Here is a 27,782-nt window from a genome sequence, read left to right as displayed (position 1 = left end):
AAGGCAGCCCCTTGCCTGCCCCAGGGTGCCGGGGTGGGGTGGTGAGGCTTCATGTCCCTTTGGTTACATTACGTGGTGCTTAAGGCTTGCTTTCGTCCCCGAGAGGAGGTGTTCTGGGATGGCTGTAGCAAAGTAACATGCTTGTTGAAGGCCACGTTTCACACCTAAGCCCCCTGCACTCACTGGTCACATTCGCTCATGATTTCAGCCAGCCCCTGCTCTTACCTTGTTCAGGGCGAGTAGTCTGAAGGTACAATGGGTTCAGACCCTGCCCAAACCCAGGCACTGCCGCTGGCCCGGGATACACAGTAGGAAGAGCCCAGCCTCGTGGGGGCTTAGTTTCCTCATTTTTAAAAGTTGTGAAAATAATACCTAGTTTATGGCATAGGCATAAAATTTAAATTATATAACTTGTGAAAAGACTGTAAGACTATGTCTGGCTAAAAAAATAAGGATTCTTGAAACAGCAGCTTTATACTACTTGTTCTCTTACAATAAAAACACAGCATGACAAGTGCTGACCTTGGGGTTTAGACAATGCCGTAACAACTCAGAGGTGTGCATGCCTGTGTCGGGGTGGATGGAAGAGAGAGGGAATCAGGGAAGACTTCAGGGAGGAGGTGATGTGACCTGAGAACTGAATAGTGGATTATGACCTTTCCAGGCAGAGAAGAGAGGAAAGAACAGCCCTGTTAGCGGGGACAGCATGTGTACAACTACTGCATGTGCGTGAGTGGTTTGAAGCATAAGGACGCATATTTGTACCCTGATCACAGGGTCCAGGGTGAAGGGAGGGTGTGATGGCCCAGAGTGGACCTGAGCTGTCTGAACCAATCCTTTCTTCCTTCTTCCCCTCCCTGTTCTCTTTCTTGCTTTCATTTTTAGAGCACCGTAGTACATGCAGATTTTTTAGGGCACAGACAAGCTTCCTAAGGGAAGGAACTGCCCTTGGTCTCTCGGTGAACTCCAGGCGGAGACACTGTCTTCAGGCCTGGCTCTGGGCTCCGTGCCCCCCCGGGGGGGAATGCCGTCTTTTCTGAGCAACTCTTCCTCCACCGGAGCTGACTTCCCACCTCGGGGCCCAGCTCTCAACCCCCATCCTCTACCCCACTGCTCGCCCTGCCGGAGGGCTCACTCCCATAAAGTTCTCTTAAAAATCTTTTATGACTCCTTACTCCAGGCTCCCAGACTACCCTGCACCATATGTGAGCTTGTTAATTCCTTAAAGGGCCCACTCATGGCACAGCGTAGGGATGCAGGCACAGACACACAGGGAGCAGCTGCTCTCACCCCAGGAAATGCCAAGAGATGTCCCCTCTCCAGAGTGAGGGACGGGGTCAAGTGGAGAGCTGGAAGCAAGCAAACACACACATTGTGAACACCTGCTGTTGCTGAAGACCCTACTGGCTATTTTTCCATTTGAGACCTAGGTGCACAGCCTGACTGTGTTATTCAATATCTTGGGCAATTTGCTCACATATCTCAAGTCTCCGCTTTCTCATGCATGAAGTGGGACAGTAGGGCTGACTCCTCCACAGAGGGCAGAGCAATCCCATCTCTGCTTTGAGTCTCAGGTCTGAATATTCCCTGTTAGCTGCTCAGATTTGTAAGAGACTCTTCGACGGAACACCTAATCCCTGTGTTCGCTGGTTGAGTGATCTCCCTGAAGTGGGCCGTGGGGAATGAGCACTGGACCTTGACTGAACACTAGTAGCCAAGAGCTCCGCGCCTACTTGGGAAGGTGTCTGGTCAGAAGAGAAGAAGTAATTCCAAGGAGAGCAGCCCCCTTCTGCCTCAGAAGGGATGGTCAGGGCCCAGCGAGGAGCCAGCTCAGGTTAAATCAAATCTGGAAAAGCTGAGGAGACAGGGAAAATATCCCTAAAGCCTCATCCCTGCTCACAGCCAGGTCCTCTGGGATGTGTCACTTGTTCCTGGGAGGCATGAGCTGTCAGAAAAGAACGCTGACTCTGGAGTTGCCAGGTTCCGCCCCTCAGCAGCTGGGTGTCCACGGGCAAGTCACTTAACCCCTCAGCGTTCCGTACACGTGGAACAACATTCATGCTGCTTTCCTGAGGGGTAAATGACCTGCTACCCAGGGAACACTCCATAAATGTTAGTTCCCTCCTCTATCCGGCCAGAAAATACTTTTTCCCCCTAAGGACTGCCACCCAGCCCCAGGGAACAGCTCAATAAAGTCCCCATAAATCTCAGCCTCTCTGAGCCCAGCTTCAGAAATTACAGCAAGTTGATTCATCACATTGTTTGAATTATGGCGATATGAAAATACAGAAAACCCACTGGGAGTCAGCCTTTTCCCATATATAAAACAGGGTTATGATCCCATATAAACTTTTAAAAGAGAATGCTTTAGTTTATATCTTCATGCATATGATTGAGGGGGAAAAAAGAAGGAACAAGAAAAGAAATACGAACACACTGGCAAACAACATAATTCAAACCAACACCCCTGCTTATTAGTCCCTCAGGTCCCATCTCTTTATCTTCATTCTTCATCTTCATAACATCCCCGATCCGGCGCCCACATGGCAGCGGGCTGGGGCTCCTGAGGGTCTTCAGAGTTTGTTCCCTGCGTCCATCCTCCCTTCTCCATCTCCACGGCCACGGTCACGGCCTGCATCCCTGTTCCCAGCCGCTCTCTCCTGGACCATTGACCACCTTGCAAAGAATTGGCCCATGTCTGTTCAGGTGGCAGCCAGGAGGACGGATAGAGGATGGGAAGCAAAGCAGGAGACACAAATTTGTATGCCCTCAGGAGAAAGTCTGAACCCCTGAACAGCCCTGGTGACTGCCCACCATCCAGGTTTCTCTGTTCCTCTTGCCTTTGTCTTAAGCATGCCCCTCTCTGCAGCTCTGCCCGGAAGGCTCTCTCTGCTGGACTCCGCCACCTCCTTACTTACCCATCCTTTAAGACCCAGTTTATATATAACGCCCTCTGGGACAATTTCCTGCGACCGTCCTACCTCCTTTCACTCACCCCAAACAGGTTAAATCCCCTAGATGTATGTGACCTTGGAAACATCTATTTCCCCAACATGCGGAAGAAGTGATTGTAAGTCTGATGAATCTGTTTTCACTACCAGGCTGGGAGCTCCCCAAGAGCAATGATGGAAACTATTTTGTTCATCATCATATTCCCAGTCCGTAGCCAGGTGTTTTCTTACATGGTGGACATGCAAAAAATACCTGCTGAGCTGTGATGATGACCCCAGGCCCTGTCTGGGTTCTGTCACCGTTGATACTGAAGGTCACTTCAGTGGTAACTTGACGAACATTCTCATCTGTAAAATGAGGATAAGGCTACATCCTTTGTAGTATTGTCATGAGAGTCAGAGAAAAGTTTGTACAGTGTGGGGCACGTAATTATGGGTTGCATTTACTGAGTGACTGCTCTTATTCTGAGGTCTTGGGGACAGAAGAAAATTTCTTTCTGACACTGTGATCATCAGTTGTGATGAATTATTCAACACTGGCTAATGCCCACCAGAGGGGCACAAGAGCACATTCCTGGATCAGGGTTCTGTTTACACTGGGCGGGAAGGAATATCAGTTGTTAGTTTTCAAATGAGACCTCCTCTTGGATGGCAGCACATGAAAGGATTCCCTGGGCATGAGTCCAGGGCTCTGTATGCAACGTACGTGGGTACTCAAATACAATTTCATTTGCTCATGACCCTGCCTGTCGAGAGCTCATATCCAATTTAAAAAATATAAGTGATTAGCCTTTATGACAAAGGCGTAAAGAGAATGATAATTGTGTCAACTTTTGTATTCTTCTGTGACTCCTCCCCCGTCTGTCCTTACATGTTCATCCTTGTCGGGGGAACAGCAAAGGGGACTCAGGGTCAAACTCTCCCAGATGAGCCTGCGAGATTTCCCTAGTCACCACCAGCCTTCTCACCAAAGCCTCTGAGAGTTTTGGATTTGGACAAGGCATGTGAGATGGTATCTGAAGGGATTCTTGGCAGAGTGGGCTGGCAGGGGACCCAGAGGCTTGGAGATTGAAAACATGCTACAAGATGATGAAAATTTCCTTCCCAATGGAACACCATGTTGTAGCTTGAACTGTGTGTCCACATAAGTAGTGACCTTGTGTGATCTTTATGCAAAACTCGGACGCTTTAGAAGCTGGATTATCCAACTCCCTTTAGAGAGGAGGGGAGGGTTCAGACATTTTCCTGTGATTGATCGATAGTTAATGGCACTGCCAGGGCTTAACCCTGGTTCTGCCTCAGAGCCCTGTCTGCTGTCCTGTACGTACTTCCTTCTGGTAAGCGGAGTCCTGAGTCCCTCTTCTCACCCCTGCCTCCTCTCCCAGACTGGAGGTCTAAGGAGGGAGGCCCTCTTTCTACACCCTCTTGCTCTCCTCAGCCTCAGCCCCGGAAGCCTGCTCTGTCCACTTCCCCAAGCAGAGTTCATCATGCCTCCTCCTGACTTGTTCCCAGGGCACTTGATCACCATGTGCTTCTCTGTCAGAGTAGGTGTGATGAAATGGGACCGAGCCACAGGGACATACGGTGCACGCTGTGGGTTTCTGCTCCACCACACGGTGTCGGGGAGAGGGCTGGATGGGATGCACCTGTGATAACTGTATAGCTTTGCTTCTCGTCACAGCAGACAGTACGTTCTTCTCCCTGTTTCATGGGTGATGCGTTGCATTGTGGTAAAAAGCAGATCTTTCTGCACAGGGAAAGGGAAAGGTACTGGGTCATTTTTTTGAGTGACTAATATGTGCCAGTGTGCCACACATTTACACCTTGTTGAATCCTCACAGAGGAAGGGGCGGGTGATCCCATTTTACAGATGGGGAAACTGAGGTTTAGCAAAGCGAGGTAATACGTCCACACAGGAAACGAGTGGTCGAGCCCACAGCCCATGATTTGGTCCCTGCTGTGATGTCAGGAGAGCGCCCAGACTGAACTTGCTGCCCATGGGGTCCGTCTGAGAGACGGTGTCACTCCAGGTCAGAACTTCCTGAAAAGCAGGGATGAAGTGGAAACAGCCTGCAACTATTAGACAAGGAAGAAGGAAGGGAATTATGAGGTGTCAAACAAATAGGAAACATTTGGGATGTAATTTAAAGGAAAATGCAGGGAAAATTTCGGGAAGCCAAATGCTTACAGAGCTGCTTGCTATAGAAACGGTGGGAAAGTCACCCTTGGGCCTGAGAACCACACGTTCTGAAGAAACATATCAGATCGAATCACAGAAACTCTTTGAAAAACAAGGTCTTTTATTCATTCAATCTGTCAGTTTATGCCCATCAAGCCTCTTCCGTGAGCCAATGCTATCCTGGGCACAGCCGCTTCAAAGATGCATAAAACCCAGTTCCTGCCCTTGGGCTGCTCGTTATTGAAAGGTTATGAAAGAGCAAAGACACGTGTTACCGTGCAGAGCTGTGTACTTACTGATAAATGCTACAGCTTTGGAAAATGTAAAATCTGAGGGTTCGTAAAGGAGAGAGCCACTCTGCCTGGGGAAATCAGAGAGGGCTTCATAGAGGAGGTGATATGACCAGGACCTCAAAGGAAGAGTTGGCATTATCCAAATGGAGGTGTGGGCAGAGCACATTACAGGCAGAAAAAAAGATCATGGCAAACGCACAAAAGCAGGCGTGCTCATGGCAGGTTCAGGGGAGAGGAGGCAGCCACACAGGAAGTGCATGAAAAAATACATAACATGGCCATTCAGGCTCTTTAATGCCTGTGTCTCCCGGCCCTGTGCTTGGAGCACGGAACATAGAACACAGTCTGTACCAATCAAGACGGGTATATAAATGCAGGTCAAATATTTTAATGAAGAATTAAGCACTTGGCCACCAATAGAGTTCTATCCAGCATGTCGTCACACCCAACATGTCAATCAATGTCACTGCAGCAGGAAGGCGGTCTGTTGAGACGCGCTGAGGCCACCAAGCCCAGCAGGCTGGAGCGGGAATGCCAGGCCCGAACCTGGCTCTGCAGCTTCCTGGTGTGCCCCACTAGCAGCCTTTGTGTGCCCCACTTTCCTCGTCTGCAAAATAAGGATAACACCAGTACCAGTCTCCTGTGTCTGTGAGGACTAACATGGACCATGTTGTGGCTGTATTGAGATAGGGTCTAAGAGTCTTTTTCAACTTCATGGAATCAAATCACGACTGACTTTGTACCTCAGTTGACAGTTTGTTCCCAACCTTCTGAGGCACATAATTATTTGAAGGGGACCTCAGAGATCTTCTAGTCCAGCTTCTCGGGTCTGGGAAGTTGGCCAGATTCCTGTGTGATCTCGGGTAAGGCACTTAACTGTAACACCTGTGCTCCCAAAGAGCTGACATGTGATGCTTAGCATCCAGCAATACTGATAGCCACATGGAGTTCTCACAAGGCACCAGGCCCTGTCATACTGTCCAAACGTCAACTCGTTCATCATTCCTAACAATTTCATGAGGCAGCAACTAAGATTATCTTCGTTTTACCAATGAAGACATGGAATGACCTTCCCAAAGTCACGGTTATACAGGGTAGAGGCAGGATTCAAACCTGGGCCGCCGGACTCCTGAGCAGCGGGCTCCTCCAAGCCCCCCCCCCCCCCGCCCCGCCCCGGTCCCCGGAGAACAATGCGAGCACATTGTTCCTGGTCCAGAGCTCTTAGGAATGTCGGATGAGATCTGGGAGACAAAAATCTCTGACATGACCTACACAATGAAAGAATACAAAGTGCTGTGATGTCACGTTGTCATAAAGCGTAAAGAGGCATAAATGTATAAAGAATGTCAAGTTATTAGGGACTATAATGATGCATAAAAATATATAATAAGCAACCTGGAAACCAATATAAAATATTCTCTCAGTTACCTGGGTCTGTTTCTTCATCATTTTACACTCGACTTGAGCTGAGCCCTGTGTTCCTGAGTTTCTGAGAAGGACTGTCGACGTAGTGGGTTTTTTCCAACAATGTTCTCACATTACTGCCCGGGCTGCCGTGAGGAGGCTGAGAGGCAGCTGGGAGCTCGTTTCCATTTTCTCTCCTTCCGGCCAGCCTTACTCTTGGCCGTGCCCTGGAAGGAGGGCAGCTCATCTCAGGGTCTCAGCAGTTCCTGAGAATTCCCCCAAATTCAATTTTGTTTCCATCGTCCCTGAAAGTCCCCTCTTTCGAGCTCCCTTTCTTCTTAAGCTATCTTAACCTGGTTTCGGGAAAAGCCCCATCACGGGAAGGAGTACCGACCGGGCAAAGCTCTGCCCAGGAATGAGGAAAGCAGGCTTCTGGGTAGAGCTGGGCCACTGCCTCTCTGGTCAGCCCGGGAAAGTCACTGCTTCGCAGTGGGCCTCAGTTTCCCTTCTGTAAAGTGAGGAAGTTGGATCCATGATCTGGAAAGTTCCTTCTGGTTTGAATTCTTACAAGGCGGCATCCATTCACTTGCAGGTACAAGCTAAGAGTACTCTGCAGTGCTGAGCACATTAAATCTAGAACACAGAAGCTCGAGGTACACACAGCATTTTACCTGACACGTGCTCTCCCGAGACCCCTGCTGTGCTTCACAGGCATGTCTGGGGGTAGTTTTGGTGGTTTTAGAATAGATTTACAAATCCCTTGACACTTTTCCTCCAGTGAGTGCAGCCTCATTCCCCTACCCTGTGTGACTTCCAAACTTAGGTCGTGCAAGGCCTCCCAGGTTCTTCCCTGCCCTCGGCGTTGGGCTCTTGCTCTGGGGGAAGCCAGCTGCCACGCTGTGAGGATACTCAAGCAGCTACGAGGAAGAGGTGTATTTGGGGAGGAACTGAGGGCCCGCCAACAGCCCTGGGAGTGAGCTATCTTGCAAACAGATTCTCCAGGTGTTCACATGCTGATGGGAAAGGCAAGAGGGAAGTTGATAGTGCAGGAGACAAAGCAGACCACCATGCCATCAGTGTCCTAGGGAAGTGAGGCGGAGAGGGGCTGGGCTCCATAGGAAGGTTGGCTTCGGTGGCACAGGACAGACCATCTGCAGTGACAGGGAGGACGGCAGAGCACACAGGCATGGGTGCAGAGCAGTGGGTAGACACGGGGTGGGGGTGCGTGGAAGTTATCTTCAGCGCACACCTGTTTCCTCAGTGACGAGAGGGTACTAGGCCATCAGCGGAGAGGGAGGGAGCGGGAAGAGGTACTGGAGGTCTAAGGAGAAAGGAAGAGGTGTGCAGTCATCTCAGGTTTTTTCCCTGCCCCTGCTACAGGAGCTGGCATGGGAGAATGTTAACAAGACTCAAGATAGGAAATTGAACAGGACGATGCCCTCCCTGTGCATGGGCTTGGGGATCGGAGGGGCTGAATGTCGGCTGTACCCCTCCCTGGGTGAGTGGCTGCCACCTCTTCACTGCAGGTGTGTCATCTGGAAGAGGGGGGTCAAGGAGGAAACCAATGGATGTGGCAGCTAGTGCCCGCCACACAGTGGGTGCCAAAGGCCAGGCCGTTCCCCAGGGCGGCGGCATCGCCTCAGCCCAGCGCACTGCAGGATGACCTTGGACTGAGGACAATTTGGACTGGATAACTTTTCCATTTCTGCACCTCAGTAAACTAGAAATAATAAAAGAATAGACTTAAGCTAAGCAAAGCAAAGAAGACCAACTCCTAATTTTTTTTTCTCTTAAAAATGGAAGGAACATTTATGAGAATTCAGATTTACTATCTTCCAAGCGAACTGCCCAGTTTTGCTGTGTCCAGATCACTAACTGGTAGAGCGGTGAAGGACGAAGCAAAGGCAAGCGGGGCCGGCTGGCGGCTCTCGCCGGGCTGGCCGCTCCTCTGCGTCTTGAAGCTTCATCCGAGGGAGGGAGGTGCAGGTGTGGGCCCCCAGGCACAGCTGAGCGGCACTGTGGCCGCATTTTGCACTCCGCGCAGGGGTGGGGGTGGGGGTGGGGGTGGGGGTGGGGGTGGGGGTGGGGGTGGGGGTGCCTGTGCATGCCCCGGGCCGGGCTCCTGGGCAGCAGAGCTCATCCGAGCCGTCCAGGGCGTCCAGGGCGGCTGCGGCTGGGCGGTTCCGAGCAGCTGGGGCAGCTGGGCAGCCTCACATGCTCCTTTTACTTCTGACCTTTGCAGTATTTTCCAATAAAGCTGTGACACGTTGCTGATGCTGCGGACTAGTAATAAAGTGGAGAAAGGTCAGGTTGCCCAGACCTTAACAAGGAACAGATGGATAAAAATTGGACCATTCCCTCGCATCTTTCCCAATCCTCTTGGAGAAAACCTGGCAGGCAGTATCCAGAGCCATGGTCCCCCCGGCCCTCCCGATTTCCCCGGTTGACAAAAGGAAGCAGACTCTCGGTGGCAGACTGTGGAGGACACAGACGTTGCAGACCGTGGTCCTGGGTCGGGGTGCCAGGCTGATCTCAGTCCTGGTTCGCCTCGGGCAGTCCCAGTACAGGCCCTTTGACCTTGTGCATGATTGCTAGCACCTGCTTCCCCTTTCAGAGGTGTCCCTGTTTGGGTGAGAAATTACAACGTGACCTTTGCTTTAACGCATTTGAACCTCAGTTTCCACATCTGAGAAATGAAAATTATTCTTTACACACTACATCATTATTGTTGGTGATTATGCACAACTAAAACAATTGCAATTAACTAAGATATAAAGGCTCCTATTTTCATATTACCAGTGCCTCAGCTTATGCTCCCACCTTCTCCAAAGTATTTAAATAAAATTTAGCTGATTATGTGACCTCTGGTCAAGCTGTTCTTGAACCTGAGGGAACATCAGGATCCTCTGCAGGGCTTATTGAAACAGATTGTTGGGCCCAAAGTTTCTGATTCAGTGGGTGTGAGGTGGGGCTGGTGGGGTTGAGACTTTACATTCTAACAAGCTCCCAGCTGATGCTGCCGGTCTGGGGACGGAGATCGGAGCACCACTGGTCTAGTTTCTCCCCTTCCACTCACATTCCTGGTCCTGCCAGAATAATCTTCCCAAAACACTAAATTGTCCATGGAGCTTCCACTGCTTAAAACCCTTCCATATGGCTGCCTAGTGCCCCCAAGACAAAGCCCACCTCCTTAGCCAGGCCCTCAGCCCGGCCATTGCCTTGACCTCCAGTTGCAGTTCTGAGCTTGCCAAGCTGGGCAGCCTTCCTCCGAGGGACGGGCTGCCCATGGGAAGAGCCGCACGTCAGAGAGGCCTGGGCTTGAATTCCAGCTCGGGAACGTATTCTCTATTCTCTGCTGTGATTTTGGGCAAGTACCTCTCCTCCCTCACGCATATGGAAACGGAGCTTGGCGAGGTTAGGAATTCTTTCCTTCACGCGGAGTGGGAAGGCCAAATGGACTGCATGGGGAGCACGTAGCTCTGTCCTTGCCCCGTGGCAAGTCCTCTCGGGCCTGATTATCTAGGCTCCTCACCTTGCCTGTTTGATCTGCTGCCCTGGTCCCTGAGTTCTGACGGCTCTTGCTGACAGATCTGTTAAGTACCACTGGATGGGCACATCTAGGACCAGATCTCCGTGAGTGGGATGGTCAGGGAGGGCTTCCTGGAGGAAGTGAAACTTGAGTGAAATGTCCCTTTCAAGGTGGCCACCGGCTGCTGTTTTCTATACCCGGTTTCATTTTTTTTTCATTAAATGTTTCTTTTACTCATTCTTTCGTGTGTACAACAGATATGCATAGAGCAGCTCTTCTGGGTCAGACACCGCGCGGGGATACGGAGGAGGCGGAGCCGTGAAGGCTGTGCTGTGAGGCAGCAGGGCAGAGAGCCAGGTGCCAGCCTTTGGCATCGGCCAAACTGAAGTCACAGAACCGCAGACCTCGCCACGGGCGTGTGAGCCTGCACCAGTCACCGCACACGCTGGGGCTCCGGCTGCGACATGCTCAACAGTCTGCGACCAGAGGCATGTTGGGAACAGGGAATGCGACACAAAGTGCTGGACGGAGGGCGGGTGCTCGAGGTGTAAGCCCCGCCCCTTCCTGCCCTGGGGAAGGGACCCTAAGCCTCACTCAGCGATCTGCCTGAAGACACTAGCAGGCTGAAGGGAAGCTTCCCTCTGCCAGCCACCACCTACTTCTCATCTCCAAACCCAGTTCCAGGATCACCCGTGGGTTTTCAGAGAGATCGCAGTTCCCACTGGGATGGACTGAGCCCCACACAGTGTTGGGGTTGCTGAGGACATGGGCTCCTTCCCTGTTTACAGCTGAGGGGACGGGAGCGGAGAGGAGGGAAGAGGAAAGGGCCAGCACCAGGGCCTTCTCCGTGCTAGGAGCTGTGCGGGCCCTCGGCCCGCGTCCACGCCGCAGCAGCCTTTGCGGTGAGCGTGACCATCTTGTGTCATCTCTCTGTCTTCACATCTTCCCTCTGTGTTTGGGTCCTGATCGCCTGTCCTTATAAGGACACTAGTCATATGGGATTAGGACCCACCCTGATGGCCTCACTTGACCTTAACTACCTCTTTAAAGGCCCCATTGCCAAATACACTCAGTTCTGAGTTACTGGAGATTAAGACTTTGACATAGGAATTTTTTGGGGGGATACAAGTCAGCCCCTGAGAGATAGCCAGCCTCCAAGATGGCCCCCAAAAATCCTGCTTCCTGATATTCACACCCTGTGTCGTCCCTTCCCACACTGTCCCAGGTTGGCCTGTGCGACCAATAGTGAGCAGCAGAGGTGATGGTGTGTCACTCCCCATAGGATGTGGTAAAAGACCATGGTTTCTGTGTTGATTACTGTCACTCTCTCGGATCACTTGCTCAGGGTAAGCCAGCGGCTGTGTTGTGAGGCTGATATGCCGAGGAACCGAGCTCCCCTGCCAACAGCCACAGGGTGAGCCTCAGTGAAATCAGGGCCTTCAGCTGCAGGCAGACCTTCAGGTAACTGCAACCTCACGAGAGACCCTGAGTCAGAACCACCCCAGCTGTTCCTGGGCTTCAGATGCTCAGCATCTATGTGATATAATAAATGTTTGTTGTTTTTCAGCTGCTAAAATTTGGAGTAATTTGTTACCCAGCCATTGGTAACCAATGCACGAAGCTGGAAAGTTAAGGGCACACAGATTGTAAGTGGCAGGGACAGAATCAGATTCCTGAATTTCTGGCTCCCTGACCATACCCTTTCTAGCACACTGTTGCATGAGCCAAGATCAGCTTTGCAGGTCGATTGTGGCAGCGAGGGATTCAGGGAGAAGTGAAGAGAGAGGAGGAGGAGAGAAGGCCCTTACTAAGCAGTTGGGGAGAGGCTGAACGGTACAGCTGAACCCACAAATCTGACAGGTGAAGCGAGAAGGCCAAAGGCCCCGTCTGCTGCTGCCACTGTCCCGAGCTGCAGCTACTCCTTGGCTGCCTGGGTGCTATGTGATCAGAGGAGCAGGCACACCTATGGGACCCCGGCAGGCCCCTGGGCGGTAGGCCCCCTCAGGAAGGCTGTGCAGATCTGAAATCGTTTGAGTCTGTCCCACCCGAGGCCTGCCCCAGATGGTCTAGGCTTTTTTTTTCCCCCCGAGTCCTGCAGCAGCCAAGGTCTGGAAAGGAGGTGAATCACAACGAGCATTTATTCGCTGCCTACTGTGTGCCAAGTCCTGGGCTAGCTGCGTGATTTAATTTCATATTTAAGGAAACCTGAGAAGTATGTACTTTTATAGAGAAAAGAAACGCGGTTCAGAGAGCTGAGACAGCAGGTGTGAATTCTCTCCCCGCTGGTGAGTGAGAACTTGAATGCAGGCTCGCTTCTCTCCACAGCTCTGCTCCACCGCCTCTCAGGCATGGCCCTCCACCAGGCTGTACGGATGAATGAGGACGCAGATCTCAAAGAGCCTCGCTTACACATTTATTTGGAAATACTCGCCATATACCTGGCACTGTAGGGACCAGGAAGCAACCGAAGCAGAGTCTCTACCCCTAAGAATTGGGCAGGGCCAACCTCACTTGATTGCTTGGGACAGAGGGAAGCACAGAGGGGTGTGAGAGTTGAAGACTAGGCTTAACGTACCCTGGGCAGTCATGGAAGGCTTCCTGGAGCAGGGGACACCTAAACTGAGTACTGACAGAGAGACTGAGGTTAGGGAGGCAGACAGAAGTGGAATGTGTCCTAGGCATATGTAAACACCAGGTCTAAGACAGCGAGGTGTTCCTTAAAGTGTGGTCCTGGACTGCACCAGCAGCTCCAGTGTCACCTGGCAGTTTGTTAGAAACATGGAATCTCAGGTCCCACACGAGACTTACAGAGTCAGAATCTGAATTTTAATGAAACCCCAGGTGATTTATATGCACATCCAAGTTTAAGATGTGCTGCTGTGGAGGGAATAAACCTGTGTAAAGGCCACCTAAGAGAACCAAGGTGAGCTGCTCCCAACACGGGTCGGTGCGGGAGGGCGGAGAGGGGGTGCGTGGGAGGCTGGGCGTGAGGCTGAGCAGTGGGCCCCCATCTAACATGTGTTCAGGCCCAAGGAATATAGCTAGTTCTGATTTTTTAAAAGAAGACAAATATCTGGATATTTATTTTTAAAATGATGATTTTAAATGCTATTTTTAAATTTAAAATTAAAAACATTATAGTGGATCAAACATCGTGACTTTGGGTTGTTAGCCAGAGACGTGTAGCTTCTATCCTGAGCACAGTGCCTGTATCTTCATAAACGGGTGCTGAGTGGATGGGGTGGGAGAAGGTTTGGCTCCTTCTCCAAGGCTCGCAGAAGTGGCTAAGTATCCCTCTGTACATGGACCCTTGGTCAGTTTCCTCACCTAAAAGCCAAGGATTCTACTGAGGACCCTTTAAATCTGACCCTTGGTCCCCCTGGAAGAGGGACAGCATTTTCTGTCTTCAGGGGCAGGATCAGTGGTACTGATGGAGGCAGCTGTTGAGTACCAGCTCTTGGGTTTTGGAGAAGGCAGCGTTGTTTATGAGTGGTATGTGCTGTTCTTTCCAGTGGGGCTGAGCTTTCCCTTGGACAGAGAAGAAACAGCCTTCTAACGCAGTTTTTCTTTCCTTTAGGCTGAAGCCTCATAAAAAGATAGTGGACCCTCTCTGAACACGGAGGGGGATGAAAAGGGAGGCAGGGCCCAGGTCACGCTGCTCCTTCTGCCTTTGATGCCCCTGCACGTCCGGCCTCCCCTTCCCCTCCCACACTTTCCAAGGTTTCCCTGCCCTCTCCATCTTCTTAGCGCCCTCACCCCTTCTCTGCCGTGCAGAAGAAGCCTGTCCCCATCCGCCCCTTCCTCTGGAGGAGAGCATTTAGGCTCGGGCCAACAAGACCAGGTTTCCAGTGAGCTCACAGAGAACTCATGGTCCCTTCTGAGAAGCTGGCGGCCAAGCTCCTCAGTGACAGACGATCGAGAAGATGGGGTGTGAGCAGATTTTGGCATTTTGCAAACTTGGGTTCAAAGCTGGACAATGCCATCTACTCGCTGAATGTCCTTGGTGGACACTTCGGTCTCTTTGGGCCTTAGTTTATTCATCTGTAAGATGGACATAATAATACAGCCCTTATATGTATGTTGTGAAGATTGTTTTGAAAAGTAACTAACATTTTTTGAGGAATTATATTTAAAGCACTATACAAAGGACTGTATTGTTTTATTGCATATAATTCTCACAACAACCCCATGAGCTAGATGCTATCATTGTCTCCATTTTACAGATGGGAAGACTGAGACACAGTAAAGTTAAGAAAATTGCCTGATGTCACACAGGTAGTAAGTGGCAGAGCCTGGATCAGAGGCAAGGGGTTCTGATTCCAGAGCCAACACAGATGACCACTGACTTGGGTAAACTTAAGAAGGATTTCAAATATGACCCCCTACCCTCATTTAGCCTTGGTAGGAGATTTAATGGGCCAGACAGGTGGTAGGTGACCAATTTCAAGTTTATCAACATCATTTTTGTAAAGAGCTTTCAAATGGCGTTTCACTGATATTATTTAACTTTCACCCCTCAGCAACAAAATGGGGGAGGTATTACCCCATTTTTCAGATGGGACGACTAAGTCTCAGAGACCTAGACAACAGCTGAGTCAAGACTGGAGTTTATTTTTCCTGATCCAAACACATGCTCTTTTTGTTTCATCGTGGTATTTCTCGCTGTTAAGAAAGGTATTAATTATATACTTCGTCACTGAGATTAATAGCTCAGTGAGCAAAAGAAGTACAGGAAGGTCAGGTACAAAGCTGGGCTCGGACCATAGGCTGTTGTCTAGAAGGTAGGTGCAGGCAGAGGGGAGGTAAGGAAATGGGGCAGGGCATCAGTGCTTCTGAGCTGGTGTCCTGGGGTTGGAGGGGAGTTTGAAGATGGGGGGTTTGAAGGTGGGCTTTGCCAGTTTCCTGACTTTGGATTCATAAGTGTCTATATGCCATAGTGTGGTGTAGGCGAGGGTGGGAGCACTCGGCATAGGACATAGACAAGCATATTTTTAGGCAGGTCAAAGGGCTAAGCTGAGGTTGAAAGCATTAGCCCATTGGGTTGAGACGTTGCCTTCTTACCTTAAACATTTGTAATCTAGCCTCATCAATTAGTACTCTCTGTTCCCCAGCCACCTTAAATGATCTGTGTTCTTTCTTACCTCTGGGCCTTTGCACATGCTGTTCCTTTAGCCAGTTGGAGGAGGAGGCTGCAAAATGGGCAAACGGGCAGAGAGAGGAGAGTGCTGTTTAGGGAAAGTTCCCAGTAACTTCTTAGGTGCCAGGTTGGATAGCTCTATATAAGGGCTAAAAGTGCTATTATTCATCAATGGTACAACCTTGGACAGAACTTTTCTTTGCCCCATTTTAATCATTTATAAAATAGGGATGATGATAACAACTCAAATGGTTGGTATGATTATCAAATGTAATGGTACTAGGTTGCAGGAGAATAAATTAAGATCATGCATACAGAATGCTTAGCACAGTGCTGGCATCTGGCTGGCATGCAACAACAGTGAGCTCTTCTAGTATCAGTCTTTTAGAAAGCTTTCCTGGGGGCCCCTGCCCCATCAACTCAGACACTGGGATGAAAGTGTTTGCGCTATGTGTTCTCTGAACACCCATTGAGAGAGAGAGAGAGAGAGAGAGAGAGAGAGAGAGAGTCATTAGGTTGAGTGTGGGATTCAGATATGGCAGTCCCTTTTTTGCAAGCACTCCAGGTGATTCCAACAAGCCACTTTGTTTAATTGTCTAAGTCAGTGTTTTTTAGTCCTTCCTCATGAGACATGAGGCGTTCATTCTAGACTGTGAACTCTGTGAAGGCGGAGCTGCCTTCCCAAGCCGGGCACAGGGCCGAGCCCAGAGGGGGTGGTCCGCAGGAGTCCGGGGCACGGGCACACTGGGGTGCTTTGCGAGCACTTGCCTCTGCAGCATTGTGTGGTGGACAGAACTCCGAGCAGGAAACAGGTCTACCTGTCCCGATTGCACTGTTACTAGTTAATTGTAATGATCTGTCCCTGTTCAAATCCGTCTCCTCGCTGGACATACAGACAGCACGCTAATATCATGAGTGAGAGCATGAATTCTGGAGCCAGCCTTTGTTTACTGTTTTATAAATGGAATATTAGTAACCAGAGCTTTGTAAATCACACAGGTCTGTGGGCTTATGAGGCCGGCCCTTGGGCTCCCCCTGTGTGGTTGGTTTCTGAGTCAACAGGAGAGAAATCTTGATGCACTTGCCTTTCTCAAGTGTCTCAAAGCTGTCAAAACCTCCAGGGTGAAGTAACATTTAGGGACGTAGGTGCCAAATGAACCCTGCTTCTTTGGCAACATCTTGCAGCAAGCTACCCTCTAGGATGGCTCTGATGGGCACTGCCAGGGAGCCCCCAAGCTGGGATGGCAGAATTAGGGCTGAGGGTATGCAGAGCTGGGGCTCAGACAAATGGGGATTACCCACCACACACCTGCACTTCACCTTTCTCTGGCAGCCCCCCAGGGAAGTCACCTGTGTCCCACAGGAACTGAGCAAATTAAAATGTAAGAATCCCAGCCAATTGTCATCCAGGTGCCACCCTAGCAGTCTGGTGGCCTCTCTTTTCCATCCCCACCCCCACCTCCTGCGGCCTGGATTCCATTTACAGCTTCACCTTCAAATTACAGGTATTAACTGTAATGAGGCTTCCGCTCCGAGCTGGATGGGGAACGGAAGGCTGGCTGATTACCCCTGAATTGGTACCATATATTTGAATGGCAGGAAGGCCCTGGGCAGGAGACCCGAATACTCACATGAACTCTGAGTCTTTCAAGTCCTAGGAAAGTCTCTGGAAATTCTAGAACGTGAGAGCCGCCAGGGACCAGAGCTCTGTAGGAGGCCATGCTGGGTGTGTTGTGAGGGGCTTGTCCTTGTGGTTGGTTTCTGAGTAAATTGTAGGAAAATCCTGAAGCAGGAACCTGAGCCCTGAAGAGAAGACTGACTTGTCACGGTCACAGTGTGTCAGTCAGCGCCCGAGCTGGCCTCCAGCCAGGGTCCCGAGCTCCTGTCGGGGCTCTTCGCACGCCACCACGGTGCGTTCCTTTTCCTTGTTGGCACTGTGTTGTCCTGAACTGTAGACGGGGTCAGCCCGAGGCTGATGGGAGTCAACCTGGCCATCGGACGAGCTGCCAACCTCCCCTCACAGAATTGCCCAGAAGACTGGCCCAGTGACAGAAACTGGTTTTTTTCTGTTATTCTGGTTTGTGTAGGACCAGAGGCCTGTCCTTAACCACCTAGTTCTCTGAGTTTCCAAATGCAGGAGGAAATGGGATTTCTGGTCTTACAGAATTTAGAGCTATGAGAGACTGGGCCAGAGGAACACAGGGACAGGAGCCAGGTTGGGGGACAGGAGCCAGGTTTGGGGGACAGGTCTGACAGGTGAGCTAGCACCTTGGCTGGAGGGCAGTGTGACCCTGAGCAAGTCACCCAAAGACCAGTTACTTACACTTCAATTTATTGGTCTGTAAAATGGAAATAGGGAGTCTTTTCTTAACTGGGTTGAAAGGTTCAAACAAGATAATGAATTTGTGAATGTTTTATAAAAAAGAAATAATCCCGTGGGGTTACTTATAAAGTTATTATTGGCAAATAGTAGATAATCCTCTTTTTAAGCAAGCATAATTTCTTTTGTGCCTATCGTGCTCTAGGTATTTTATTAGATATTTTATATTTATTTCTCACTAAACCTTAGAATAATCCTGTGACTCAAGGTGGCCAAGAGCTTTCTGAACATTGGCTCTTTAATCTTTAAAACATTATTCTTATTATATAGCTGAGAAAACCGAGGCTCAGAGAGACAAAACGGTTCGCCCAAGGCCCCCGAGGAAGGGGCTGAGCGGGGTTGAACTCCCCGTGACTCCACGCCAACACTTCCCATCGGTGCGCGTGCGCGTGGCCTACTGAAGGACGTGGTGGGTGGTCCGGCTCCACCCCCGCGTGTGAACGCGTCTCGGGACAGCAGCTTGAGAGCAGACATTTTGGTTCTGACTGCGGCACACCCCAGAGCCTAATAAGTGCTAAACCCAATGCATTTCATTTCAGCCAGCAAGACTTTTCTGCCTCGAGGTGCTTTCTCGTTGAGGGGTAGGCGGAGGGCGGGACGCGGGTGCTGCAGAGCCGCGGGGCTGCATTCAGCAGAAGGCTGCTCCTGCGCCCCGGCCCTGTCGGGATGGTTTACAGTCTTTGGCTGTGAGGCTCTCGGCTGCCCAGGCAGGTCCAGGTGGCTGGAGGGGAGCTTGAAACAAAGGTACTAGGCTAGGGTTTGAGTTGGAGCTAAGCAGGAAAGGCTGGAGCCAGTCAAGCACGGGGATGCTCAGAAGTTCAAGGTGAAGACAGGCACAGTGTAGGTGTCATGTTCAGAAACATGAAACTGGGAGGAAGCTGGTTGCAGCCCTTCATTCATGGTCTTCTGTGCACATGGCCAGCCGCACACTTCCCGGGCATCTCTGTCTACGGGCCATGGTCTGCCTTTGACATACATTGTGGGGATTAGAACAGGCCCTGCCACCGTGTCTGCACACACACCACCATCCTCGGAGCACTCGTTGCACTGGCCAGGAACGCGCTCAGGACAGAGGCTGCGGGCGTCTCTGCACAGGACACCAAGGGCCCTGTGTGAAGTTTTGTTAATGCAGGACCGAGACAAGGGAGGCCAAGAGAGCTCACCTAGTGGATCTGCAGGGCAGCAGCTCCATTGCTCTCGGGACTGCCCGGCGGAGTCCCACTCTGCCCTGTGTGGCTCGGATGACGTCGCGGGGTCTGCATTCTGGAGTCCTCCTTAACGAAGCATCGGTGTGCACGGCTTACACTCCCACCCTGGCCGCCACCTCTCCTTTCTCTCCCACGGACCAGGTGGTTCTGTGTCTGGACAGCACCATCTCCTGGGATAGTTGTCATCTTTTGTCCCCAGGGACCCAGGTCCTGCCCATCCTATGGGATTCTGCCTCCTCCCCGTGGTCTTCCACGGTCATAGGCCTTGGAATGCAGGCCTGTGCGCCCTCATTCTCAGCCCGTGGCTCACTGGCTGTGTGTACTGGGGCAACTTTCTTTTTGGGCCTCGGTTTTCCAGTCAGTGATAAAACAGGTAGAATAGCACAGTGGCAGCTACGGAGGGGTTGCAGCCCCTCCATGCTCTGCCTCAGCCTTTGACCTGAGGCCATACTCATCTCAGGCGATGGCTGAGCACATGGGGCTATCAGGACCTGGTCATTTCTGCCCAATGTGGGACTCCTCTAAGGGGTGCCTTGGCTGAGAGCTCCCTGTTGGGGTGGTCCAGTCAGTGGTCAGATCTGCATTGCTGTTGGGGTCACTTCCTGTCAATCCTGCTTCCTCTCTGATTTTCTTTCCCAGGTATCAGATCCCTCTCCCAGCCTGAAGGCTTTCCCTGCCCAGTTCTACCTTCTCCCCTTCTGACCTTTTATGGACGTGATTGAACCGCGTGTATCCCTAACGCATCTCAGTGTCTGCTCCCCGGAGGGCCTAACTGATACCAATACCTTCAGGGTAAGGTTGCAGTAAATGGTGGACATGGTTGTAAGAGTAGTCATTCCTGTTATTATAATTATTTTTCTGAGTTAAGAGAAACCCTCTGCTCAGGGGAACCCAAAGTGAAAAGTATACAAGATGTCAGTTCTCTGTCGGATCAGCAATGATCAGAGGAGCAGATATCCTCAGTTGGCTGTGTACTGCAGATCATGGCCCTGGGCTCAGTCTCCAACGTCCTGATTTTACAAATGCTCACATCAGTGGCAACTGTCCTCCTCAGAAAGGGCACAGGCACTCACTTGTAAGGCCCAAGGCAGCTCAGGTTTCCCAAGGAAACAAATGAATTTTCAAAAGAGGAACATTTCATGCTGGACGTGCTCAACACTTCCTCCCTGATGCCTGGTGGGGAGCATGTTGGACAATTCATTACACTTGTCAGGACTCGAAGATAATCAGACACCAGCCAGGCTGCTCGGAGATTTAAGGCCTTTCAGGATATTTTGCATACTTGTTATATTGCCACCTTTGGTGTGTGAACATTTATTGTCCCCCAGGGCCATAAAAATGTCCTGCCTTTTACAGAATGCACAGATTCAGAGATTCCCCACCTCCCCCTGCCCCCAACTACCAGCCAACCCATTGTAGTTGGAAGAGACCTCAGTAAGGCTTAGTGTTTTTGATTTGTAACTGAAATGCTACCCTGCTCGTAGGTTGTTTGCTCAGGGTGCCAGCATGTTACAACAAGAAGGCAGACCCCTGCCCCCCCCCCCCCAATCCAACAAAGTTTACAGAGACACTGACCCTGGGGAGCCTACCAGTTCCCAATGTTACCACGCTGTTTCGTTGTGTATGTTATTCCTAGTTGACCATGGGACTTGATTTGTCTCTCACAGTCCTTGTTTATGCCCATTGCCCCTGGGTAAATATTAATAGCACCCCTTTCCACTAAGATATGGAGTAGAAGCTTTAGTAAACACAGGCCTGCACAGACACCCACCCCTCCAGCATCTACATTCAAAATGGTGACAGTTTGACATCATGAACCACATGCAAATTTCTAGGAGTGAGACTGCTGTCATTTATTCGTAATTATTTATTGCCTGGTTCTGTGATCCTGCCGTAGAGAGCCCCCAGGGCCTCTCACGCAAAGTCAAATAAGGCGCGCTCCTGGACTGGATGAGTCCAGTCCTGCTTGGAGTCAAAGGTGTGGCAGGAATGACCGCTCAGGGCTCTTTCTAGTTCTATAAATGCTTGAAATAGATCCGTAGGTGCTGACAAATGGCCAAAGAAGTCACTGGGGCTTGTAGTTAAATGAAGATGATGGTGATAATAAACATGATCATAATGGCTAACGCATGATATTTATTAGGAGCAAGGCACTGTTCTAAGTATTTTATATTTATATATTAACTGCTTTGATTTTTACAATAACCTGATGAGGTAGATACTATCATCCCCATTTCACAGATAAAGAAATCAAGGCACCAAAAGGCTAACTGGCTGGCCAAAGGCCATAGGAGTTATAGTGGCGCAGGAAGCTGTACCTTGTATCCTATCGTGTGGCAGGGAGATGCTGCAGGGTGTGGAATCTGCAGGCCTTGGCCTTTCTCTCTAGTTGCTTAACTGGCCAGCCAAGCTCCCTTTAATTAGAGCACCACGTAATTTATTATGTAATCTAGGACGCTTTTGAGAATGAAAAGGAATGCTATTAATAGCTATGCTGGGACAATAGACATACATAGAATGACAATGTGAGACGAACTAGGTCAGATGGTGGTCACCATACAGTTTAAATCAGTCCCTAGAAGCTTGACCTTATATCTCCTCTAACAACAACAACAATGAAAAGAAGGAACTCACATGTCATCTAGACTATCACAAACACATGTGAAACCACAGGACGGATTGTCTTAGAAACAATTTGTGAAGAACTGTGAAGAGTCTGAGATTTTCCTTCCAAACAAACAAGTCTGCCTGCAAAGCTTCACAGATGCTGGTAGAAGACAGGGGACTGCTGGGCTGGAGGCAGAGATCATGGTGCTCAGGACATAGCAGCGGCATAAGCTCCATGTTTGTGCCGATTTTTTTTCGGCCCCCAGCTCCCTTGGGGTGATGTAAAATGTCCCAGGTGGGTGCTGCACAAACAGTGGGTTTGCTTCACAGCTGAGGAAGCTGGAGCTTAGAGAAACATATCTTTTATAATGGGCTGCATGCAAACCTGCCTGACCTTTGCCCTGGAAGGAGATACAGCCTTTATTATACAGGGCTGCAAACAAGCCAGCCCTCTGCTGGGGGTTGGGTAGGGGGGCAACACCACAACTCAATCAGTATCTACCAAGGCTGTTTGTTCTACGAACGTGTTTGAAAAGATAGTTGGGCCAGGCCGATGTGGTTCAGTGGATTGAACATCGTCCCGTGGACCGAGAGGTCCCAGTTTGATTCCCGATCAGGGCACATGCCTGGGTTGTGGGCTTGATCCCCAGTAGGGGGCATGCAGGAGGCAGCCGATCAATGTTTCTCTCTCACATCGATGTTTCTATTTCTCTCCTCCTTCCTCTCTCTCTCTAAAAAATCACTAAAGAAACTACACCATATTAAAAAAAAAAGAAAAGGAAAAGGTAATTGGTGCCTTTGATTGCAAGATGTGCAGAGTCATGAGAGACCCACGGGAACTGTCTCCCAGCAGCAGGGAGAGCCAAACCAGAGTGCCCTGGAACAGCCTTGCTGGGCTTCCTCTCCACCGTTCCATCGGAGTCTGATCTCTTCCTCCGGTGCTGGAGAGCCTGAGGCCTAGACAGGGAAAATGATCACAATGAATGATTGGTAAGTACACAATTGTTGTTTCCATTTGTTGCTTTTTCCTATTTAAGATTGAGCATTGTTCAGCCAAGGGTTGGAAAATTGATTCTTTGCATTGCTCACAGGTGGATGTTTTCTGTCAAAAGATTCCACAGATAATTCATAGGAGGAGGGTAGATGCACTAGAATTACTATTAATAAATAGGCTAAACATATGTTTTCTGCTATCAAAATAATTTACCATGCTGATTCTAAAGTGTTTAAAAAATTGAGCCCTGGCCGGTTTGGTTCAGTGGTTAGAGCGTCGGCCTGCGGTCCTGAGAGACCCGGGTTTGGTTCCCGCTAAGGGCACGTACCTCGGTTGCAGTTTGTCCCCGGCCCTGGTCGGTTGTGCGGGTGGCAGCCACTTGATGTGTTCCTTTCACATCGATGTTTCTCTCTCTCTCTCTCTGTTCCTCTCTCTCCCTCCCACTCTACCTGAACAAAAAATGGAAAAATGTCCTCGGGTGAGGATAAAAAAAAATAAATAAATAAAGTGTTTAAAAAATTGAGACACAAAGTCAAAGAGTCATCTAATCTTACTGTTTTATGGAAGCCACTGGTAATATTTTGGTTTATATTCTTTTCTGTGTGTGTGTGTGTGTTTACGTTTTAAACTCCTTTTCATTTTCTGTGGATACTATAGGTAGTGTTCATAAACATCATTTGAAAAAATCTGATAAAATTACATTGAATACAAACATTTATTTAACTGTTCTGCTATTTGGCCCTGGGGTGGGTCTTAAATCTCCACCACTTACGAGCTTTACAAGCTTGGACTAACTCCCCTCTCTCAGCCTCAGTCCGCTCAACTGTAAAATGGGGACAATAACATCTTTTAATCGGGTTGGTGGTGAAAGTGAATGAGATTGAGATAGCCTTTAGAAGCACCGTAGCACAGTGCCTGACATGGGACCTAAACAAGGTGCTCAACAAATGCTGCTTGTGATTTCTGTACCCCATTCTCCTCCAGGAATCATGGCTCAGTGAAGCCCTGCTTTTCCAAGACTGAGGGCTATCTCTTTAGAACTGATTCCCTAGAGCGCAGCGACTGGATCAGGGGCAGGGACATTTATGACATTTGTGACTCTGGATTCATGCTTGGAAGGTGACCATTCAATAATTGATTTCAGGTAGACTGTGAGCTCTGTGGCCAGTGTCAAGGCAGACACACCCGATGAAAGGTTTAGCCCCCGGTAGGGCCTCATGCTTCTCAGATGCCTCCACAGTGCAATTAGTCACCGTGCCCTTGACTCTGAATTGTGCTGAGCAGTGCAGAGTGATGGACACGTGCCCTTTTACTTGTCTGTCTCTTTAGGCAGACCAGCGGCTCACGGTTGGTGCCTCTGGCCAAAGGGTCAAATTTTCCTTTCTGATGTGTTGTGCGATGTCGACACAGAACAGAACCTGAATGCCTGTCCGCTGGGCATGGGCTCTCCCGTACTCCAGGGCCTCTACCTCTCCCCACTGGTTTCTATGACGTGGTTTCACAGTGGGGTGGTCTGCTAAGCCCCTGTGATCCCTGGACTACGGTGCGAGCTCTTTAAGGTGAGGGTGGTGTCTTGTTGCCTGTGGTGTCCCAGTGCCCATCCAGGAGCCTGGCATATCGAAGTCTTTCTAAATAAGGACTGGCCCAAGACCTGGGGGAACATAGTCATTCTGCACACGCACAAGGTTCTCCCGACTCTATGAACCTTGGCCAGGCGTTTTTCTCTCCAAGTCTCTGTTTCTTTATCTGTAGAACAAAGGAAGGTAACCAGATGGCCTCTAAAATATCTTCTGGTTGTAGAAGTCTACATGCCTGGTACGTAATTATAATTATGAATTCCTACTTTGTGCCCAAAGATAAGGACCATGATCTTTCCTCCTTCAAAAAGTTTTCTAACAATTTAGAAAATATGTTATTGTTAGTTATTTTATGTACATAAATGCCCAGAGTGACACTAGGCTATATGTGAATAACTCTCCAAAGCTCAGAATGGATATGTAGTAAGAGTGATTCATTTACGCACTGAACATTTACAGAGCACAGACTATCTGTGAGCCAGGTCTGTCCTAGGCATTAGGTGGACCAAAGGTCAAGGGGAAAAGCCAAGGGGGCATTAGGTCGGATGCAAGACCAGCAGTATAATCCTGGGAAACTGATTTAAACCTCCCTTTGAGTGTCAACTTTCCATGTATGTAAAATTGGGGGCATCACTTTCTAAGTTATACAAATGTCTAAGCCCCTGAAATGAATATAATATACAATGTTAACGTAATTGAAAAATAAAGATATGGATTAAAAAAAAAAAAAGAGTAATGGAGAGGATTTGGTCGTTAGGTAAGTTTGAAAAATACTGGGTAAATTGAAGGTGAGATACCAGTACTAGTTGCCATTATTGCTCACACATTTGGTTTGTCTGTTGATTTCCCATGCGTAGCATTAAGGGGTAAGAGCTGGACCTGTAGTGCGATTGTCTTTGGTCTGGATCATTGAACACAGTTCCAGCCTGGTCTCTCTGTGTTCAGCCTTGGTTTTGCCAATGCATACAGTAGTCAGAGTAGCTCCCCAAACCCCATCTGACCATGTCACGTCCCTGCTAAAATCCCACAGGACACGTCTTTGGAAAGTAGGAGAAGGGGCCAGGGAGCTTCAGTTCGATCTGTGATGTTTCACATTTTCAGCTAGGAAGTGGGATCATAAATATTGTTTGTACCCGTTACACTTTGTCTGCCTGGAATCTCTTCTAACTAAAAAGTGCACGAGGAGGGGCACCAAGGACACCGTGCTCGCTGCCTGTCTCCCGCGTCCTGCCAGCTGGGGGGAAGGAGACAGCATCCTCCAGGGCCCAGAAACGGGAGGGGGGGCTCTGAATCAATGCTCCGGGTCATTTGAGACTTCAAGAAGGTACTATTTTCCAGAAAGAAATCAAAACTGTGTTCATGAATTGGGGTCTTTATTTTCCATAAGGCATTTGATGGTTTTCCCAGGGAGAAAGAAAACAAGTGGAAAAAAAGTGGGAAAACTCCCCCCACGCATGCAGTCGTGACAGGGGAGAAAACACGCTCACTGCCCAGCTTCTGGCCGAATTGCAGGGGAAGGTCCCAACTGTCTCCCCCGCCCCAGGCCCATTCTAATTTATTGAGGGAAGGCCCAGGAGGTAAATCTCCATGTCATTCTCTAAGCCACTTAAAATGAGCCCATTAAACTACTGCCCGTGAATGGAGGTGTTTTCCCCAGGGCCGCGCACCCCACCCTCGTCCACACCCAGCGTCACGCTGGGCACCGCCGCTCCGAGAGCCGGTGCCACCTCTGACAATGCGGCATTCAGGAAGGCCTGCGGACGGGCCGGAAGCCTGTTTCATGCCCTGTTAATTACTGCAACAATTTATAAAATTCATGACAAACATAAAGCCCTTACAGAGATTGTATTTCAAATGGTATTTACCTGTAACAGAATCCCCTTTGTTTGTAATTCCCGGATTTATGAGCTGTTACACAACAAAATGGAACCACCCCTCGTCCCCATTGGGGGCACCGGCTGAGGGACCTCAGATATGCCACGGAGACAGAAACCTACACAGGCTTGGACTCCACTCCAGACCCACCTCAGTCCATGACACGTCTCAGTTTCACAGCCTGTGAACTTGCGGGAGGAGGTGGGACGGGGGCAGGTCACTTTCTCCCAGTGAATCTCAGTGTCTCAGAGTTGGAAGGGCCCTCAGGTGTGAACTGGTCCAACAGTGTATTCATCCTCCCTACAGCCTCTCTGTCTCTGCTTGCGTATCCACGTGACAGGCAGCCCCTGACCTGACAGAGCAGCCCAGATGATTGCCCTTTTCCTCCAGTCTTCTCCTCCCCAACTCCCCCCGCCAAACACCTCAGAGTGATTTTTCTAAAACCCAGACCAAATCTTGTGCTGCTCCTTGCTTAAAATCACCCAGTGGCTTCCATTTGCTTTTGAGATAAGTCCAAACTTTTTGACAAGGTCTGTGAGTTTCTGCATGGGGTGGTCCCTGCCCTGTCTACCCTCACCTGAGTGGCCCCATCCACTCTTCTCTTAGGAATGTCAAACTACTTGCAGTCACCCTTTCATTCAATTCCCTCGGGAAGACTCATCTAACAAGTGGGCCAAAGACTTAATGTTGGGGGTCGTGAATAAGAGTGTGTTCTGAAGCTGGGCGATGGGAGTCCCACAGAGGGAAGAGAGGATGCTGGCAGCTCCAGACAAGAGAAGGAAGCAGGACCTCAAAAGGAAAGACGGAGTCTAAGGAGAATCTGAGTCCTGAGCAGGGAAGGCCTCGGCATTGTCCGGTGAGTCTGAGCTGGTGAAATGCGCAGGCTTGGAAGGGGCCGGTCTCCTCCTCCTCACCTGAGTGGAGGGGAGGAGAAACCCAAGCTCAGCTTAGTTCTTTTCTCGGCCCAGCGGGTCTGGCTTTGAGTGAGTTTCCAGCTTCAAGGAAAACTGCACATCCAGACACAGGTGCCAACTTTATGAGTCTGGGACGTGGAGTTGCTTTCATTTTCTCCTGGGTGTGGGAACCTGGGTCCGCCATGCGATCCACAGGAGACATTCAGATTTGCATCAGAGGACGGAGTATAAGGCAGTTGAGACCTGCAGACCTGGTGCTCTGCATACTTTCCAAAGAGCCTATTTTAATGCTTATGTGCTGCCTTTCTCTTAGGGAAGAATCGTGGAGGGCAGAGACCTGGAGAAAAGAGCGTGAACTTCAGTCCATCGGATTTCACCGTCGACTGGACAGCCATATCCAGAAGAACGCGGATACACGTACCACACACCTAGCGGGAAGGCGTGGCTGGTTCAAGGTCGGTCAAGGGAATACAAATCAAAACCATACCGAAATGCCACTAAATACCCACCCATACGAATGGATAAAATGAAAGAGGCTTTAGTGTTAGGGGTCGAAACAACTGAAACTCTGAGAGCCATGCTGATGGGAGTGTGATTTGATACATCCTCTGTGACTGACCCAGCCTTTCTGTTCCTGGTTATATGTCTAATAGAAACAAAAGGTATGTCCATCAAAAGACATCTATAAGGATGCTCATGGCAACATTATTCATAATAATGCAAACTTGAATCCA

Source organism: Molossus molossus, unplaced genomic scaffold (genome assembly GCF_014108415.1).
Source record: "Molossus molossus isolate mMolMol1 unplaced genomic scaffold, mMolMol1.p scaffold_m16_p_12, whole genome shotgun sequence".
Lineage (NCBI taxonomy): Eukaryota > Metazoa > Chordata > Mammalia > Chiroptera > Molossidae > Molossus > Molossus molossus.
Note: the sequence above shows the minus strand (reverse complement) of the source record.